At 47.2% G+C, this 18,256-nt stretch overlaps 1 protein-coding gene across 1 annotated transcript in view; it reads right to left on the reverse strand.

Moving 5' to 3' along the window:
• The window catches only part of MYOM2 (myomesin 2), a 175,667-nt gene that overhangs the window by 97,205 nt on the left and 60,206 nt on the right, over window positions 1-18,256 (reverse strand). The window lies entirely within an intron of this gene.

Consider the following 18,256-nt stretch of genomic DNA (forward strand, 5'->3'; position numbering starts at 1 on the left):
AGGACAAAAATAATTAAAGCAGACTAGAGAAGTAAACAAACACTTAGAATACAAGAGAACATACGATAAGAGCCAAGAGCCCGGGGGAGATAGAAGGTGTCCTGGGAATGGCAGGAGCCAAGGACAGCCGAGTGGCCCACGAGGCAGGTGACATTTGAGAGGAGCCTTGGTGGACAGGTGGGACTGCCAGGCGGAGGTGGGAAAGGAGGACAGCCCATGAGCAAAGGTTGGGGCAAGAGAATCCAGGATCGTGGGAGACTTGCTGGGGTGGGTGTGACCAGAAATTACTCAGGAAAGACACAGCCACAAGCCGAGGTGGCTGGTGTCTGCCTGGGGAACCGGCAGTCATTCCACCATGCAAAGGGTGCCGTGGAAAAAGGGACTGGCTGGAGATGCCCCCTGGAATCTGCTGTCTGAAATCTCACTGGTTATAGTAGACAGACGTGGCAGGAGGTGAACAGAAAAGTGAGGACAGAGCCTGGCATCAAAGCCTCAGGGATGTGGGGAAATTCGAGAGTGTGGATGAAATTCTCCCCAAACAGGAAACTATCGAGTTCCATCTTTTTCTCTGGGAACTTGCAGTATTACAGGTATTAGACATGGCAAGCTGTTGTACATGTTCACCCAAAATACGTAAAATGCCAACATGCTGAGTGGCTTGATCATCACTACAAAGTCATGTAGGGACCGTATTCCTAAATCTCTGCAGCCATTTATTTCCCAAACAAGGTGCAAAAGGACTCACAACCTGAGCTCCATTTTTTACTATTCTGTTTAAATGAGGAGAATCTGTGGTTATTTGAAAACAGAACTCCTCGGCCAGGCCCCATGGCACAGCCCCAGGGGTGCCACCCACATCCCGGGCCATGAGAATGAGACTTGGGTGGAAAATGCCAAGGGCTGCTCGGAGATGAATGTGTCGTAGTTCAGATCTCCAGGGTACATGCTAGAAAATCTACCACAATACATAAATTGCTCCTTATGAGCTGTTTCCTTTGAACTCTGTGATCTCTGAGAATCACAGTATTGTAGAACTTGGAAAGATCACTGGGGATTATCCAAACTCCTATTCTACAGGGAAGAAAACAGGACACAAGGGCCAGAAAGGAGAAATTCTTCCCCAAAAGCATGTAGAAGAGGCTACCCCTGCCCCAAGGCCATCCTTATTCTGGGCCTTTCACACTCTGCCACACTAACTCTCTCAATACTGCCTCTTAAAATCCAACTAATCAACCAACCACCCCACCCTGGGAGGGCCCAGCCATGTTTTTAGAGTGCACCAGCATGCATTCTACTCCAGGGATATAACAGAATGTTGCACCTGATAGAACACAATAAAAGCAGCCAGGTGCGGTGGCTCACACCTGTAATCCCAGCACTTTGGGAGGCTGAGGCAGATGGATCACGAGGTCAGGAGATTGAGACCATCCTGGCTAACACAGTGAAACCCCATCTCTACTAAAAAAAATACAAAAAATTAGCCGGGTGTGGTGGCGGGGGCCTGTAGTTCCAGCTACTCGGGAGGCTGAGGCAGGAGAACGGCGTGAACCCGGAAGGCGGAGCTTGCAGTGAGTAGAGATGGCACAACTGCATTTTAGCCTGGGTGACAGAGCAAGACTCCATCTCAAAAAAATAAAAATAAATAAATAAATAAATAAAAGCATATCTCCTCCACCCACCCTGATATTGAAAGTGGTATCATAGTGCAGAGGTCGAGTGCCCAGCTTTTGATGTCTGGTAGACCTGGGATTGAATTCCGACTCCAGCGTTCTGATGAGGCCTGGGGTAGTTTCTAGCTCCTCTAGCTCTAACGTTGCATATTGAATCTGCGTCATGCCTGGCCCTGGCCCTGGTACCAAAATCGGTAGCTGTCTCTGTTACACTGCTGCAGTTATTGTGGTTCAAGAATTCTACAGACAGGAAAAGGTATCTGAGAAAATCTATGTATTGCTTTACTATTTGAAATCTCCCCAGATGCAGCTCACTAGGATTTTCCAATGAGTTAATCAAGGTGGATCTTCAAGAAAAGCTTCCTGCTCAGAAACCCATTTACTCTTTCTGGAGTTCACCAGCAGGGTGCTGGGAAGAGCTCACTGAACTGAATGAAGTTGGACCAATGTTGGAGAAGACATTTCAGCTTCCATCCGGTTTCCTATCCAAGGTTCTTCTGGGATCAGCCTGACGAATACTAGGCAATTCCACTCCAGCAGACGCATGAGCAATCCCCAGTGCCTGCTACTGCAGCGAGGGCTTGTGTGTCATCACAGTACTTACTCACACTTAACGTTCAGTTACACTTCAGATGTGTTTGTATTTCTTGGCAAAGGGAAGAGTCAATATATGACCTATTAGGTCAAAGGAGAGAATGAGCTACAGTGAAATAAGAGGAGAATCGCCCTGGATGGAAATCCTCCTCCTTAGACCTAAGACCTGGAAGAACATGAAACGGATCAGGTCTCGAAAGCTCACACACTAGCTGTCCTTCAACCAGTCTGGAACGTCCTGTCCAATGCACCCTAATGTATCACTGACTTGACACCCGGTCCTGTGGGCCTGGAAGTCTTCAAACACTTCATGTGGGAGGGGCCACACTTTGTAGTGCTTAGCAAGGCAGAGCCGGGATCAAGTGTGCACACTTCCTGCACTCCTCACTCCGACGGTACCTTACTAGGAAGTCTCCCCGGGGTGTCTTTGGATGGGGTAATAGGGCACTTTGCCGCGTTTATCCCCACATGTATTCCCTGCTCACTTCATGCTCAGGACCACCAAAGTCAGGAGGTGTCAGAGGCTTTGCAGAATCCCTCAGCCTCAGTTCATTCCACAAGTATGGGGTGGCATACCATGTGCCAGCCAAGCCTAAATCAGAACCCTTGGATTTCAACAATGAAAACACCTTAGAGCTCCTGGCTTGGGAGAGTAGCAAGCTCAAGTTTCTGCGCATTTGACTCCCAGTTCCAGTGTGCCCTCAACTCCACTTTTATCAATCTCATGCCCAACCCAGAAAACCAGCAGGACTGCACGTCCAGCCTCACCCACCCTGAATGTGTGTCCCCATCGCAAACTCTTCACTCCTTGGGGGACTTCCTATGTTAGAACTTCCCCAGTGTCCCTCACCCAGCCTGGGCCACCACTTCTTAGGCGGGTGTGATGACGTCTTTGGAAGCAAATCCCCACTGACTCAGCACGTGCTGGGTGCCTGCAGCTCTGGCAGCACAGGGCCCTTCTGAGTGCAGGGAACCCTGGAGAGGACTTGCCAAATGCACCCTACAGGTCAAGCATCCCTTATCCAGAATGCTTGGACCAGAAGTGTTTCCAATTCCTGATTTGCTTTTCAGGCTGTGGAATACTCGCATTTACACTTACTGGTTGAGCAACTCAAATCCAAAAATTGGAAACCTGAGATGCTCACGTAAGCATTTCCTTTGAGAGTCACGCCAGTGCTCAGAAAGTTTCAGAATTTAGAGCATTTTGGATTTCTGATCTTCAGACTTAGAATGATCAACCTGTACTATTTATGACACTATAAAGAAAATGGCAGGACGTGGGCCAATCAGCACCCCAATGTCCCTCCACTGTCTACGTACAAAGCTATTTTCCTTTTTAAGGAACTATCTCAAACATGTGTTAAATACCCCCTACACACACCAACCAAAAAAAAAAGAGAAAAAGAAAGCAGCCTTTCCAAGCAAGGTACATTTTGATGTGAGTCCCTGGGGCTCAGGGCACTGGGGGAGTGAGACTCCAGTGGGGACCTGCTGACCTTGAGCTCAGGGGCCTCCACCTGCTGTGCTGTAAAACAGGGCTGAGCGAGATGGCAGCTAACAGTCCCCCAGCTTGGACAGCATGTGTCTAGATAATCCTGGACCCACGCTGCACTGTTAGCACGGACCATCCCCAGGGAAATATGACTCGCCCGGGTCACCGGTAGGGCCACGGCCGAACCCAGGCGCCAGCTGAGTCTCCTGACGGCGTCCAGCCCACTTTCCACCACAGCCCAGCTCCCCGGCCACTCCCGGAATGCTCCTGACACGTTTAGGAATCATGACACAAGGATGAAACGTGAGCCTGTCCTCCAGTGCAGGGGACCGTGTGTCTGATATCCCCATCCTAATTCTTTCCTGCAGAGAATATGTAGGCCCATTCCTCATGTCACCAGGATGGGTTTTAATTTGCAAAAATGTTTGAAGCACAAAACGTTGACTTCCACTTAATGAAGGAAATTGTTGTTTGTACAGTTAAAAATGTCAAAGTCAATAAACACACCAAATGAAAGCATTTCTAGAGAGGAAAGGGACTCCCAGACACACAGTGTTGGCCTGTGCCCCGAGTGGCTAAGCCCTTGGCTCCCAAGACAAGTTTTAGCTTGGGACTTGGTTTATTAAATAACGCCTTAAATTATTTTTGTTCCACGCTTTCTTTGAGTCTTGTTTTACTTCTACTTAGTAAGAAAGGAAATGTGAAATGGAGAACCACAAAAGGCCAGGTGTTCCCAGTGACGGCACACCCCTTCCTTCCGTTTGCCTCCGGTGTCTTCCACGTGCAACCACCCAGCCCCACTGTCTTTCTCCGACAGGTTGCATTTCAAGAGCACACCCTGAGAAGGCACAGCCTCTATCAGCAGAATGGAGCTGAAGAAGTCTACAGGACCACAACACAGCCAACAGCACAAAAAAGAAAACAGCCGTGAGAACGCTGTCATTTTTGGGCAAAAACTTGCAAGTCCTGACAAGGATTGTTCTCTTTCCCATACCCTGGATAATATAGGGTAGGTCTAAGCTGAATGACCCTCGACTCTTTTTTCCCTTAAGAAAATACCCAGTTTTATTATTTCATACCTTTATAAGTCAGCCCTCTCCTCAGGGGAGGCTTTCATTTCTGAAAATCTCATGAAAATTGCAGACATCAGTCCACTGACTGAGGGGCCCCTGGGGCCATGCTGAGACCAGGGTTAAAACCCAAAGCACGCGCTGCAGGGTGCTGAACGGCACTTAGCAAAGACAACGGCTGTGGGAAATAAACTGTTAGTTGAGCATAAAGTCTTGTCAAAGAAATACAGAGCCCAGAACTAACTGCTCTGTTTTCCACAGTAAAGGGTGCCTGCGATGGGGTGCACCGGCTCTCTCTTCTTGACCCTGAAGTAAAGGTACGTAGAAAATGTGAGCGCAGAAGTTACCGGTCCTCCCCTTAAAGCCATAAATTAGAAAAGGCAAGAAGAGAAAGACACTTACCCAGACAGAAAGGAAAATTGCAAGGAGGAGAGAGAAGCCCTGACCACCGGCTCACCAAGCCACCCAGGCTCCACCCGAGGAAGGCAGAGCTGACTCCTGTAAAGCAGGCGCCTGTGCCTCCCTCCCGTTTAAGGTCTGAGAAGCTGCTATATATAGACGCCCGGGCCTGCCTCTCCCCACATCAATACCCACATCGTAAATCACCAGCCTGACCTCAGGAGGAAAAGCTTCTTGTTCACATTGAGGGCGGGGGAAATCATGATTCAAAACTGGAACACGTCCTTTCTGAGTCCCCAAGTGCACTTTTCCCAGGAAACCGGCTGTGACACTTCACCCCCGACTCAGAAAGAGAGGGCAGGACATTGACTTCCCACACGCCCTCCCCGCAACTCTCCTCCACGGGTTCTAATCCTTAGGTGTGAATTCTCAGACATATCTTCAATCCTTTCGAGCTACAGGTTCCCTGGCTCACAAACTGCAACTCCCGAATGAGTCTTTAATAATGACATGGATTTCAGTGAGCGTTTGTGCCATTCGCCGGCCTGGACACCCGAGTTGAGGTCAGCTGTGGAGGAAGGGAGGTGCGCAAGCCCCTGGGTTTGTGTGCGTGTGTGTGTGTTTGTTCGTTTTTTTTTTATTTCAAGAAAGACTCAGGTCTTCACTCGATTGTATCTCAGGGCTATTTTAGCAAGAACCGCCTACCCAAAAGAGGAGCACTGCCTAGTCGGCAAAGTCGGGGCTTATTTATAACCATTACCACAGATGAACACTGCGTCTACACCACACGGATAATTTCAGGGTGCCCGTCGTTTCGCACAGCGTGTGTCCGAATATAGATAACACACACCTGGCACGGTCCTGGGTTGCAGCCTGGCCAAGAGGCGGGGCCCCAAGGAGACGCCCCCATCTGAGAACCCGGAGAATCACACTCCAGCTGCACCTCACCACAGGGGCTGAGGACTTGGGCCAGCTGCTCCGCCCACGGGGACTCTGCTCCCCAGCTCTAAAACGCATGTAATAACAACTTTCCTGTGAGTTTGTTGTGACAGAGAAAATATGATGAGACTTTCCTTAAGAAACTCCACGTTCTCACACTGGGGTATCAGAGGCACAGCCAAGAACCAGCAAGCAGGTGGATGGAGGTGAAGATCAGATACGAGAAAGATGCAAGCACAGCCTCTTGCTGGGCCCCAGAACGTCCTAGATGCTGGAACAAGAGGCGAGCTTTTCTGTCCTCTTCCCCTTCGTATTCTGATGGCCTAGCATTTAATTTAATTAGTGTTTGTTGAGTGATTTCTTAGTCTATTCAGGCTGCTTTAGCAAAACACCATAGTCCGTGTACCTTATAAAACACAGGAGCTTCTTTCCCACAGTTCTGGGGGCTGGAAGTCCAAGATCCAGGTACCAGCAGACACTGCCTGGTGAGAGGCTTCTGGTTCTGGAATGGCGAGGTACCTGAGTCCTAACCAGGTCGACGGGCGAGGCCGCTCTTGGGGCCTCTGTGTGAGGACACTGATCCCACACCGGAGGTTCCACCTCCATGACCTTGTCGCCTCCCTAAGGCTCCACCTCCTCATACCATCATTTTGGGGGTTAAGGTTTTAACCCACATATTTTGGGGGGGTGCAAACAGCAAGACCAGAGCAAGCAATGTTTACTTCCCGTTTATCAGCAACTCCTTCTCTAGGGAATCCAGTTCTCAGGAACCTGGGGGACTTCTCTTCAGCCCTTCTGCCCTCCTGCCTCTGAGTGTGGCTGACACAGGAGGGGCGGTGATGGTGCCTCGTCCCCTCCGGCGGCATCTCAGTCCTCTGGGTCCCAGTCCTAGCATCTCAGGAGGGGACAATCTCACCCCAGGGTGGGGCCTCTCCTGAGAGAAGGAAAGGTCAGCACACTCCTCCTCCTTTTCTGACATTTCACGGTTGCTGTGCCCTCCTACTGTGATATAGAAATCCAGTTTTCTACAGTGCTGCATCTAAGAAAGCCGGGATCTTTCAGCCACACCACCCAGAGAGCAGAGTGTGACCCGGGACACAGACAGGCTCCTGATGGGGAGACAGCTTCACCTTCTGCTGGGGACAGGAGCCCCTCCCTGCCCTCCTTGTAGGCCCCTGTCTCCCTGAGCCGTGCCTGCCCCTGCTCTCCCGGGATGTAGTTGCCAAAACTCCCTGGATGAGGTGCACCTGCAGGAAGCCTGGAGCCAAAAAGGGACAAAAGACGGAGGGAGGCAGAGGGACCAGGCATGGGCCCCGCGTTCTCCACCAGACACACCAGCTCTGGAGCAGACAGGCTCCTTCTTGCCAAAGCTCCTTGGGCTGGCTTTCTATCATCTGCCATCAAGAGAATCCTGCCTAAGACAAACGAAGAGTCCAGCAATCTCATTTCCACAGCTCAAATTGGCAGCCTGTGAATGGAAAACAGTTGGCCTCACTGAGAATGTCCCACGACATAAAAAAGAACATCAAAATACAAAGAGTGACATTTTAAAACCACGTGCCTTCAATCCTGTGGAATCCCAGGTCAGATCATTCATGGGTGAAATTATGTTCTCTAAAGCAACAGTCCCCAACTGTTTTGGCACCAGGGACCAGTTTCGTGGAAGACAATTTTTCCAAGAACGGTGGGGAGGCGGTATAGTTTCGGGATGAAACTGCTCCACCTCGGATCATCAGGCATAAGATTCTCACAAGGAGCGTCCAGCCTAGATCCCTCGCGTGTGCAGGTCACAGTAGGGTTTGTACTCCTGTGAGAATCTAAGGCTGCGGCTCTGACAGGAGCTGGAGCTCAGGCGAGAATACTCACCGGCCGCCGTTCACCGTGCCGTGCGGCCCAGCTCCTCACCGGCCACGGACCCTGAGGCTGGGGTTCAGGACCCCTGTTATATTGCACAGAGCCAAAACTGACATTCGATTCAGGAAGATCAGTTTGGATATTTGAAAGCAATAAAATTATTCTTAAGATATTTTTTTCACTTCCATGCATTCCATCTCAGAAAACAAAAAGTGCTCCTATGTATTTTAGAAATTATCCATCCAACAGTCCAAACATGCAGTGTTATGATTCAAAGGAGGACAGCTCACCAGAAAGAGGCTTCGCAGTTGCAGCCACAGCACAGGAAGGGGCAGGGGGTCACCCTCCGCACTCTCCCAAACCAGGGGGCGATGAGGCCAACCATGAAGGCGTCTTGTCCGCACAGAGCACGTGTGCACAGGCCGCAGAAGGGACACTGGAAAATCTGGAGGCAGAAAACTCCCTTGAGTGCATCAGCCCCCTTCAGCACTGCCTCTCATTCCCAAACCCTGAAAACCTGAATCTCAGAAAACAGGCCCACTTTAAAGAAAAGTGTTTTGTTCTTTTTTTATTTTTATTGATTGATTGACTGATTGATTGAAATGGAGTCTGGCTCTGTTGGCCAGGATGGAGTGCAGTGGTAACCTCAGACTCTTGGGTTCAAGTGATCCCCCCACCTCAGCCTCCCAAGTAGCAGGGTTTACAAGTGTGTGCCACCATGTCCGGATATATAAATATATATATATTTTTTGGTGTTTTTAGTACAGACAAGGTTTCACCATATTGGTGAACAGGCTGGTCTCGAACTCCTGCCCATCTCTGTCTCCCAAAGTGCTGGGATTACAAGCGTGAGCCACCATACCCAGCCTTGTTCCTTTTTTCTGTCTTTAGAATGCCTTTGTTCCTATATGGTTGTGCAGTTCTGTATTTAGAATTTAAACCTCAAGAAAATCACATCCACTTAGATGAATTAACTGCAATGTTTAAATGTGAACCTTCTGAAAATGTCGATTGTGAGGGTAACCTTGTTTAGAGAAATACAATTGTCACCTTCTTAATTTCCAAGAAGTTCAATAGATGTCTCTTTGAGGCCATGCTTAATCCACTAATTGATGAAATAGGTCGCTTGCATTCAGAGGATGCGCCTTCCTTCTAACATTTCACTAAGTCAGTTAAACACGTGTCCATAGAAAGCAGCAGCTCAGTAATGAGGAACCCTTTATCGACATGAATCAGCACAAATTCCCAATGTTTCCACCATTTCTGAACCATTTTCCAGGAAAGTAGGAAAAGAAATGCTTAGGTTTCCTTTGCTTGTTTTTTCTTTTCGGCATAATTTTGACTTTATTTTATACTCCCTAGTAAGTTTACCTGCTACTTCTTTTGAGGCCAATATTAATGTAACTACACATAAATTTCTGAGTAAAGATTTCCCCAACTACACATCTTACTCTTCCCCAGACACTCTTGCCACAGCAGCCACCAAAATGTGGGCTGCTTCTCCCCAAACATAGCACATTCTCTCTGCTTAATAAAGGAGTTCTGAACTAACTACCCAATCAATGGATTAAAGAGACATGAAGAACTTACTATTGTTAAGTATAATAGTTAATAGTGGCTCAGAACTAAACAGAAATAAACAGAATTGACAAAGCTAGGCTATATTTAGTAATTCTTTACCTCAGCTTAAAAATATATATGGTAGATAGATAGATGACAGATAGATAGGTATTGATATAGATAGATATAGATATAGACAGTTTAAAATATATATACTTTTAAGTACATTTAAATTAATATTTATCAAGCATTTACTATGTCTCAAAGTAGCGGCATGTCTTAATACTCTAACTCTGTGTAGTGGGTAATATATAAGACATGAGATGTCTGAAGTAGACTTTCACTTTTATGTGTGATAAAGTTGCTTCTAGTAGGACAACATTCTTACCCAGAACAAGTAACAATCCAGATAAAACACAGAGAGTGAGAGATGGAGAAAGAGTAATGAAAGAAAGAAAGAAAAACAGATAAGTGAATGGACATATGAGCTGATGGGCAGATGAATAGACAGACAGATGATGATGATGAAAGGTTAGATAGATTGATTGATAAAGACATTGATGGCATATGAGTTACATGATAGATGATAGATAGATGATAGAGTGATAGAAAGATAGATGATACGTAAATAGATAATATATGATAAAGTGATAGAGTGATGATAGAGATGATAGAGATAGATCAATGATGGAAACAGATCAATAGATGATAGATAGATGGATAGATACATAGACAGGATACATAGACAGACAGATGATACACAAGAGAGCTGTGAGAGCAGCCAGTAGTTCAAGGCCCAGTCCTAGTGAGAATTGTGCTTCCTGAAGTGGGCACTCAACACATCACTTTCTATCTCTGGGCACTTGCCAATTTGTGGCTGGGTTGAAGGTAAGGAAGAAGAAAGAGTGCCACTGTTGAGAAGCAGGGGAAACAGCATAGCTTCCTGCAGTACTGTGAGGCTAGAGAGATAAGAATTGGAGTCTGGGCCTGACAATGCATCCAGGATTTGAAAGGCCAGGATCCTGAAGAGAAGGGAGGCTCAAATATCAGAGCCCACATCTCAGCATCAGGTTTCACCTCAAAGCACTCCATGAGAAGAAGGCAAAAAGTGGTGAGAAAGCAAAGAAGAGCTGATGGTGGGTTTCTGGTGCTCTTGTGTCAGCGTTTAGAACCCCCAAGAAAGGTGGGGCCATGTTAAATGAGGTAGACTCCCCATTTGCCAATGGTGTATATTCTTCAGTGAGTTGTCTGTGCAGGCGTTTTGCCCATTTTTTTCTTTGGGTTGTTTCTTTTCTCATTGTTGAGATTTAAGAGTTCTTCGGGCAGCAGTACTTTATCAGATGTATATTTGCAAGTATTTTCTTCCAGTTTGTGGCTTGCCTTCCCATTCTCTTGATCATGTCTTTTGTAGAGCAGACATATTTAATTTTATTGATGTCTGGCTTATCAATTACTTATGTCATTGATTGTGTCTTTCATGTTATATCTAAAAAGTCATTGCCATACACAAAGTCGTCTAGATGTTCTCCTAGAATGTGTTTCTGAAAACATTAAAATGCAAATAGAAATTCTAGAACTGAAAAATACAACTAATGAAGTTAAGAACTTGACAGTTTTCGTGACACTTACTATCTCTCCTTTCTCCCAAAGGCCAATATGACTCCCATGCTGTGGATCACATTCCCTCACGTGGAATAATCCCAGCTCACACAGTGTCTGGAACACTTTGTGTGATCATTAGCTGGAAAGGAAAACCTCAAAATTCATGGAATATCTGAAAAATACTCAAAAGGGCATGGACTCAGTAGTGGACCAAAACCAGCCCTGTGTTCAGGGCTCATCTCAGGTCAACTAAAAAACTTAAAAGCAAGCTTTCAAATAATCAAACTGTTGGGAAAAAAAAGCCCTTCACTGTATTACAGAGTAAAGCTCAAAAATATTTCTGGAATACAAAAATATCCAGCAACCAAGAAGTTAAAGTTCACAATATCTGACATTCAATTAAACATACCAGAAAAATGCAACATATAATGAGGAGAAAATTAACAGTAACATGCCCATAAAATTGGTAAACAAAGACATTAAAACAGTTATACCTATGTCCCATGCCCTGAAAAAGACACAGAATAGACTGAACATACTAAATAAAGACACAGAAGATATTAAAAAGATCCAAATCAAACTTTTTGAGATAGAAATGTAATGCCTGAGAATTTTTTAATGCACTGGTGGGAATGATAGCATGTTATTGCAGAAGAAAAGAGTAAAGATATCTAAGATAATCCTCGAACTTAAAAATAGAAAATAAAAGTGTTTTTTTAATTCATTCAGTGTTTTTTCTCTTAATATTTTATCAACTAATGAAAATAAATCAAAAATAAAATAGTAAGAGAAAAAAACACTGAATGAATGAAAAGAGCAATGAGGAAAATTTGAAGCAGACAAATATACATGTAGTGTCCCCAAAGAAAGAACTCAGACAAAAGAAAATAGTTGAAAAAATAATGTCCACGTTTTTTCTAAATTTTCTGAAAACTATGACCATGCAGGCACAAGAGGCTCAACAAACATCAAGCTCAAGAAACATAAACAAAACTACACCAAGTCACATCATAATCAAATTGCTTAAAGCCAGTGATTAAAGGAAACGTTAAAACAGGGTTTGAAAAAGAAACATAGTGTATGTATAGAGAAGCAAAGATAAGAATGACAGCAGACTTCTCACCAGAAATGATGCAAACAGGAAGACAGTGACACAGTATCTTTAAAGCGCTCAAAGAAAAAGACCGTCAACCTAGAATCCTATACCCAGCAAAAAAAAAAAAAAAAAAAGGTTCTTTCAAAAAAGAAAGTGATGCAGCCTGGGTGGTATCAGTGGACACTTAGAAGCAGAAAGAAGGTGTCCCTGCCACACACACACCTCTTATCAGGGAATCCGGACTTCCAGCCCACCTGATCATGCTTCTGCAGTAATAAGACAGCACCTCTTTCCTCTGCCAGTATGGCGCCCGTTAAAACATAACAATATATATAAGACCCAGAGTCTCTTAACATAATACCCAAAATGTCTAGGTTTCAATAAAAAAGCACTCACTCTTACTTTATGCAAATAACTTCCTCTCCTAATCCACAAAGTCAACTAAAGCTAAACATGGGAGCTCTATCAACTTCCCATTATCCCAACTACCTTCTCTCCCTGAGGCCGACAGCCCTGAGCTGCGGATCCCATTCTCTCATGGTGCTTTGGATGGGGATACGTTCAGTCCCTAACACCTATGTCCTCCACGACTGCAGCTCTGTTGCTCAATAATTCCATCATTATTGGAACATTTTTCAGGTCTCTCCTAAATTTAAAAACAACAAACAATAAAAATTCTTTCTCAGACCCGCTTTCTCCTCCAGCTGCTGCTCTCTCTTTCACAGTGTTCTTGAAAGAGTTGTGTATAGTCACATTTTTTCCATTTCTTCACTTTCCACTAACCCTATTCCAACCTCCCTTCCACTCATATCACATCACCAACCAAAATAGCTCTAATCCACCAATGACCTCTGTGTCACCAAATCCACAGGACATTGGCAGCTCTCAGGTTACCTGACCTCTCCCCGTTAGTTGGTCCACTTGACCCGCACCCCTTCCTGAAACACGGTTCTCTTGGCCTCCGTCGTGCCACACTCTTCCCGTTTTCTTTCTGTGCCTGTTTTCTTCTTCCACCCTCGGCTGGCTCTATCTCCTTCAGCCCACCATTAAGTATGGAAGTTGTTCCCACACACTTCTCAACTCACTCTTCCTGTCGAATCCCCTGCTCCTTCCTAGGTGACCCAAACACATGCTGGGTAGGAATGGCTTTAATTACTCTCACCTCCCCGATGGCTTCCAGAGGGAGGCTGGGCTCACGTTGAGCTGTCCTTCACACGTCCTTTGAATGACAAAATGGAAACTTAAACTCAACAGGTCAAAGACTAAACTCAGGAGCCCACCTGATCTCTTTCTCCAGTATTTTATACCCATGAATAGCTCATGCCAGAAACCTTTGGTACCTCCCTGACGCCCACACAGCTTTAAAACTTTCCCTCCGAAATACCCCTCACATCTATGCACCTTGCTCAGGCTCCAGTGCCACCCAACTTGTCCACACTTGACAGTGTCTCATTCAGGTCCTGCGACAGCCTGCAGTCCCCACAACTCCCGCTTATCCCCCAGGATAAGGCTAAGGCCCTGCAGCCCCATACCCACACTCATCCCTAGGCTAAGGCTGCAGTCCTGTGCTCCCCATACCCATGCTTATCCCCCAGGCTAAGGCCCAAATGAATGCCTCAGAGTGCAGATCAGAGCACATCACCCACACACCCCTGAAAGCCGCTCGTGTTCTAAACAAGCAGCAGACGTACTATGTGAAGCCCTGTGTGGCCTGGCCCCCACCCCACTCTTCATGATGCTCTGCATGTCAGTGGAGCTAAGCTCCTTGCTCCGCCAGCCCCCTGCCACGCACAGGTTCTTTCCCATCCTTTGGATTCCACAGACACAGTCCTGCTCCCTGTACAAACTTCAGCAGAAGCCCCGATATTTCAGATGCCTTTTCTGACCCCAGTCAAGGTAAGGCTCCCTTGTGGCGGATTTGCTAAGAGCTGGGTCTCTCTCCTGCAGAGCCCTCCTTTATGTCTGCAGCATGGTTCATGGCAGGGATGTCTGGCCAGCCTGTGTCACCCACTGGACCATGAGCACTGGGGGTTCCTCTGACCAGGGAGGTCCCAGGACCTCACTCAAAGCCCAGCACACAAAATACACTGAAAATACTTGCTTACTAAACAAACCAACCAAATAAACTAGCTAACCGGCCTCCTGTAATCGCAGCAAGACAGTTAGTGGTGATAAAACCGATATTCTTCCCGAACAGTAAGGCAACTAGATTGCTTGGAGTTTGGGCATTACTCAGCCTCTCTGTAATACGGAGCAAAGTTTTCCATATTTTGTTAATCAAAACATATCCTAGGAGACCTGGCAGCAGGCCATGGCTACGTGCCTGGCAGATATCATACGAGCATCTGCTTGCATGACCCCCCTTCGTATCCATCCACGGGGGCACAGGAGGTGCCGTGACTACACACCGGGGCCTGAGGAACACAAAGCTCAGCTCAGGGTGGTCAGAAGTTTCCTCTCCGACCAGCAAGATTCCTCTGGACGTGGTAGGGAAGGAAAAGTTCTCAGTGGACAGGAAAGCCACTGAGTCCACAAAGACCTAAAGCACACAAGGAGAGGAAAGCACGAGACTTCGGTCATTTATCATCTGTCTAGGTAACCACAATTTCCTCAATCTTGATAAAATTCAGGGTTATAATGTCATTCTTAATGCAGTACACCTGGCTGTGTTCTAAAGCTGTGAAAACTGCCAGTCTCCTGAGTTAGTACTGTAAGACAGGAGGCCTTTCTCCTAAAGTATCTGGCCCAGGTGACTGAAAGTTTGCGCCGAGATGATGACTGGTCGAGATTTGCATCTTCACTCTGACTGCAACAGTGCCTCGCATGTTGTAGAAGCTCAGTAAATACATTTTCGTTCAGTAGGAAGGCATGGCTTTCGTCCTGTAGCGACTGTTGACGAGTTTCTATCTTCAGAGGCGGTGGCATGTAGCCTCCAGCTATTGGGGAGTTTATCTCCAAATGGCATTCCGTAATCACACCAAGGCTGGGCCAGGCTCCGTCTGGCCAAATTGCCCTGAGCCCGTTGTCAAGGGCACTGGCGCTGGGCCTGGTTTTCTGTTTGCTAATCTGTTGTCGAAGTTTCGTGCCCTATAGAAAATCTCTTCACCTACCCGTGGCCCTGGCTTCTTCATCTGTAAGGTGAGTGTAGAATTAGATGATCCTCTCTAAGCTCCAATACGCTATCGTTTCAATCCTGAATGATTGTGCTGGGGAAGGGAGCCTTAACACGCACGAACAGGGCGACCAGCTGCCCGGCTCAGAACGGGATCCAGGAAACGAGACCCAGGGTGCAGCGAGCTGTGCCCCGGGAGGATTCCGTTCTGAAAGTGCTTGAAGGCTTAGCAACCTCAAACAATGCAATCAACCTGTGTGTTCATAAGAAGAGTGCTTCTAATAAAACAAACATAGATGTCAGGTGTAAGAGCCATTGACTGTCAGGGGCCACCCGTTCTTGTGAGGAGCAGGAGGTGAATCGGGTGCTCCAGGGCTCCAGAGCAGGCCAGGAGGGCAGAGACCAAGATAAGGTGGATGCCAGCCCCAGAGACATCCCAGACCTGGGCAAAGCAGAGGAAATCATCGCCCTCAACCCCTCACTTCACCCTGCAAATGTGGAAATGGAGGCCCAGACAGGTTTAAAAACCAAAAACAAAAAGCAGGACTGACATTGCTGTGCATTTAAAGGGTTTGGACTAAAATTCAAATATCTTCATGTCTAGGCTTTGTGATGTCGCCTCCAGAAGAGGAAGGGGGGGTGCAGAAAGCCAGGTGCAGGCCCAGGTGGGGCCAGAGCCCAGGCGCAGGCCCAGGTGGGGCCAGAGCCCAGGCGCAGGCCCAGGTGGGGCCAGAGCCCAGGTGCAGGCCCAGGTGGGGCCAGAGCCCAGGCAGGCCGGTGGGCCAGAGCCCAGGTGCAGGCCCGGTGGGGCCAGAGCCCAGGTGCAGGCCCGGGGGGCCAGAGCCCAGGCGGAGGCCCGGGGTGGGCCAGAGCCCAGGTGCAGGCCCGGGTGGGGCCAGAGCCCAGGTGCAGGCCCGGGTGGGGCCAGAGCCCAGGTGCAGGCCCAGGTGGGGCCAGAGCCCAGGTGGAGGCCCAGGTAGGGCCAGAGTCCAGGTGGAGGCCCAGGTAGGGCCAGAGTCCAGTTCTGCATGTGACGCAAGCCAGACTCCCCCTTCAGGTAGCTGACACTCTCAACTTCTGCACTGCCAGTCAGGCTCAGGGTGAGGCTGGTGGGGACACATCCAAAACCGGTTTCTCAGGTCAAAAGCATTTTAAACACATGGAAGTCAGAAATGCTAACAAGAATCCAGTGTCCCATCATTAATATTTCTCTTCACCGTTGTGTCCTGGAGCCCTCGTTCCTGGGTAAACTGGAATAGGAGGATCCTGGGACTGGAAGGAGATAGCATCTGTCTGTAGCTGGGAGCTCAGGTAGGGCAAGGCTGCAAACATCACCACCAACAGCAGCAGCAACGGTTTCCCCAGGAGGCCGGATTCTGTGCTACTTGAGGTCAAGAGCGTGCATAGAGTTCACCCACGACTGGTCCTGGTGCGAGCGAACCTTCAGATTTGGCCGTGTTGGCAGCTATTCGTGCCCCATATGGACCTCGCACAGCAGGGTCCTGGCTGACTCAGCCAGCGGGAGGACGCAGGCGAAGGAAGTTTCCTTCTCAGGGCTCAGCGCAGGTCAGGGCTAACATTCACTGCCTTCCTCCTGCAGCGAAGCTTTTGGACTCGCCTCTGGTTTGGAAGGAGAGCCATGAGCACCGAGGAGCCGGGCCTTCTTCGGGGTCTGCACTCAGCCCCCAGCCCCTTCAGCTCTGGTTGGTGCCACGCAGTTCCCACGGGCAAGCCTGCGTCCTCGCCAGCCCCACTCACTAGCTCTGTGACATTGGACAAGACACCAAATAAATGAAAGGGGGTGAAAATGAAGGAGCTAGACAAAGGCGTCTCTGAGATGTGGCTCTTCCCCAAATCCCATGATCCTGCTACAGTTAGGAACCATACAACTTGTCACCCAAACTGGGACCACGTAAGAATGAAACGATTAATAAACACTGCAGGACAACAGGCGTGCACCTACGGCCACCCAAATTATTAATGTAATCAGCAGAATCAACACAACTAATGCCCAGGTGTAGAAGTAGTTGATATTGTACGTTTTGCAGAATATGTGCATTTAGGAGATATTCCATACAAAATGAAATACTGAAAGGCGGTTGCTCCCTCTGATATTTTTTTCTCCAAAAGACCATTATGTTTCCTTCTAGATTAACAGCTGAGTAAAGACTCAGGTTTTGCCTGTTTTCCCCAAGAGCGCTGTACTTCATTATTTTCTTCTGTAGGCATGCAGTGTTTTCACAGAATCGCCTCACTAACCGTGGGCTTCTCATTGCCATTCTCCTTTAAACATTTCATATCAGAGACTTCGCCACTGGCAAAGAACCCCGAGAAAAAAATGCACGGATAATACATCAGTGGTTAAACGATCCTAAATTAATAGAGAAGTTTTTTACATAAAATTTAAATTTTGCCCAATTATATATAAAATGCACATGCTTGTGCTTATAGCCTAAAAGTACTCAGTTCTTCATAAACTAAAAGATGAACTTCCTGAGTTAAATTAAGAAATGATTTCAGAAACTTGAGCAAATCATTTTCAAAAGCATAAATAAATGAGTTGATTTCTACACCTGGAAAGGCAGAAACTGTCTCATTCTTTTTTTATTGTTAAAAACTGTTCCTGGGAACTGACAGATAATACACACTCAATAAATATGTATGTATGTATGTGTGTGTGTATATATATATACACACACACATACATACATATATATATATTTGAGACAGGGTCTAGCTCTGTCACCCAGACTGGAATGCAATGGTGCGATCTCGGCTCACTGCACCCTCTGCCTCCTGGGTTCAAGCAATTCTTCAGCCTCAGCCTCCCAAGTAGCTGAGATAAGAGTCATGCACCACCACACCCAG

Source organism: Nomascus leucogenys, chromosome 4 (assembly GCF_006542625.1).
Source record: "Nomascus leucogenys isolate Asia chromosome 4, Asia_NLE_v1, whole genome shotgun sequence".
NCBI classification, from domain to species: Eukaryota; Metazoa; Chordata; class Mammalia; order Primates; family Hylobatidae; genus Nomascus; species Nomascus leucogenys.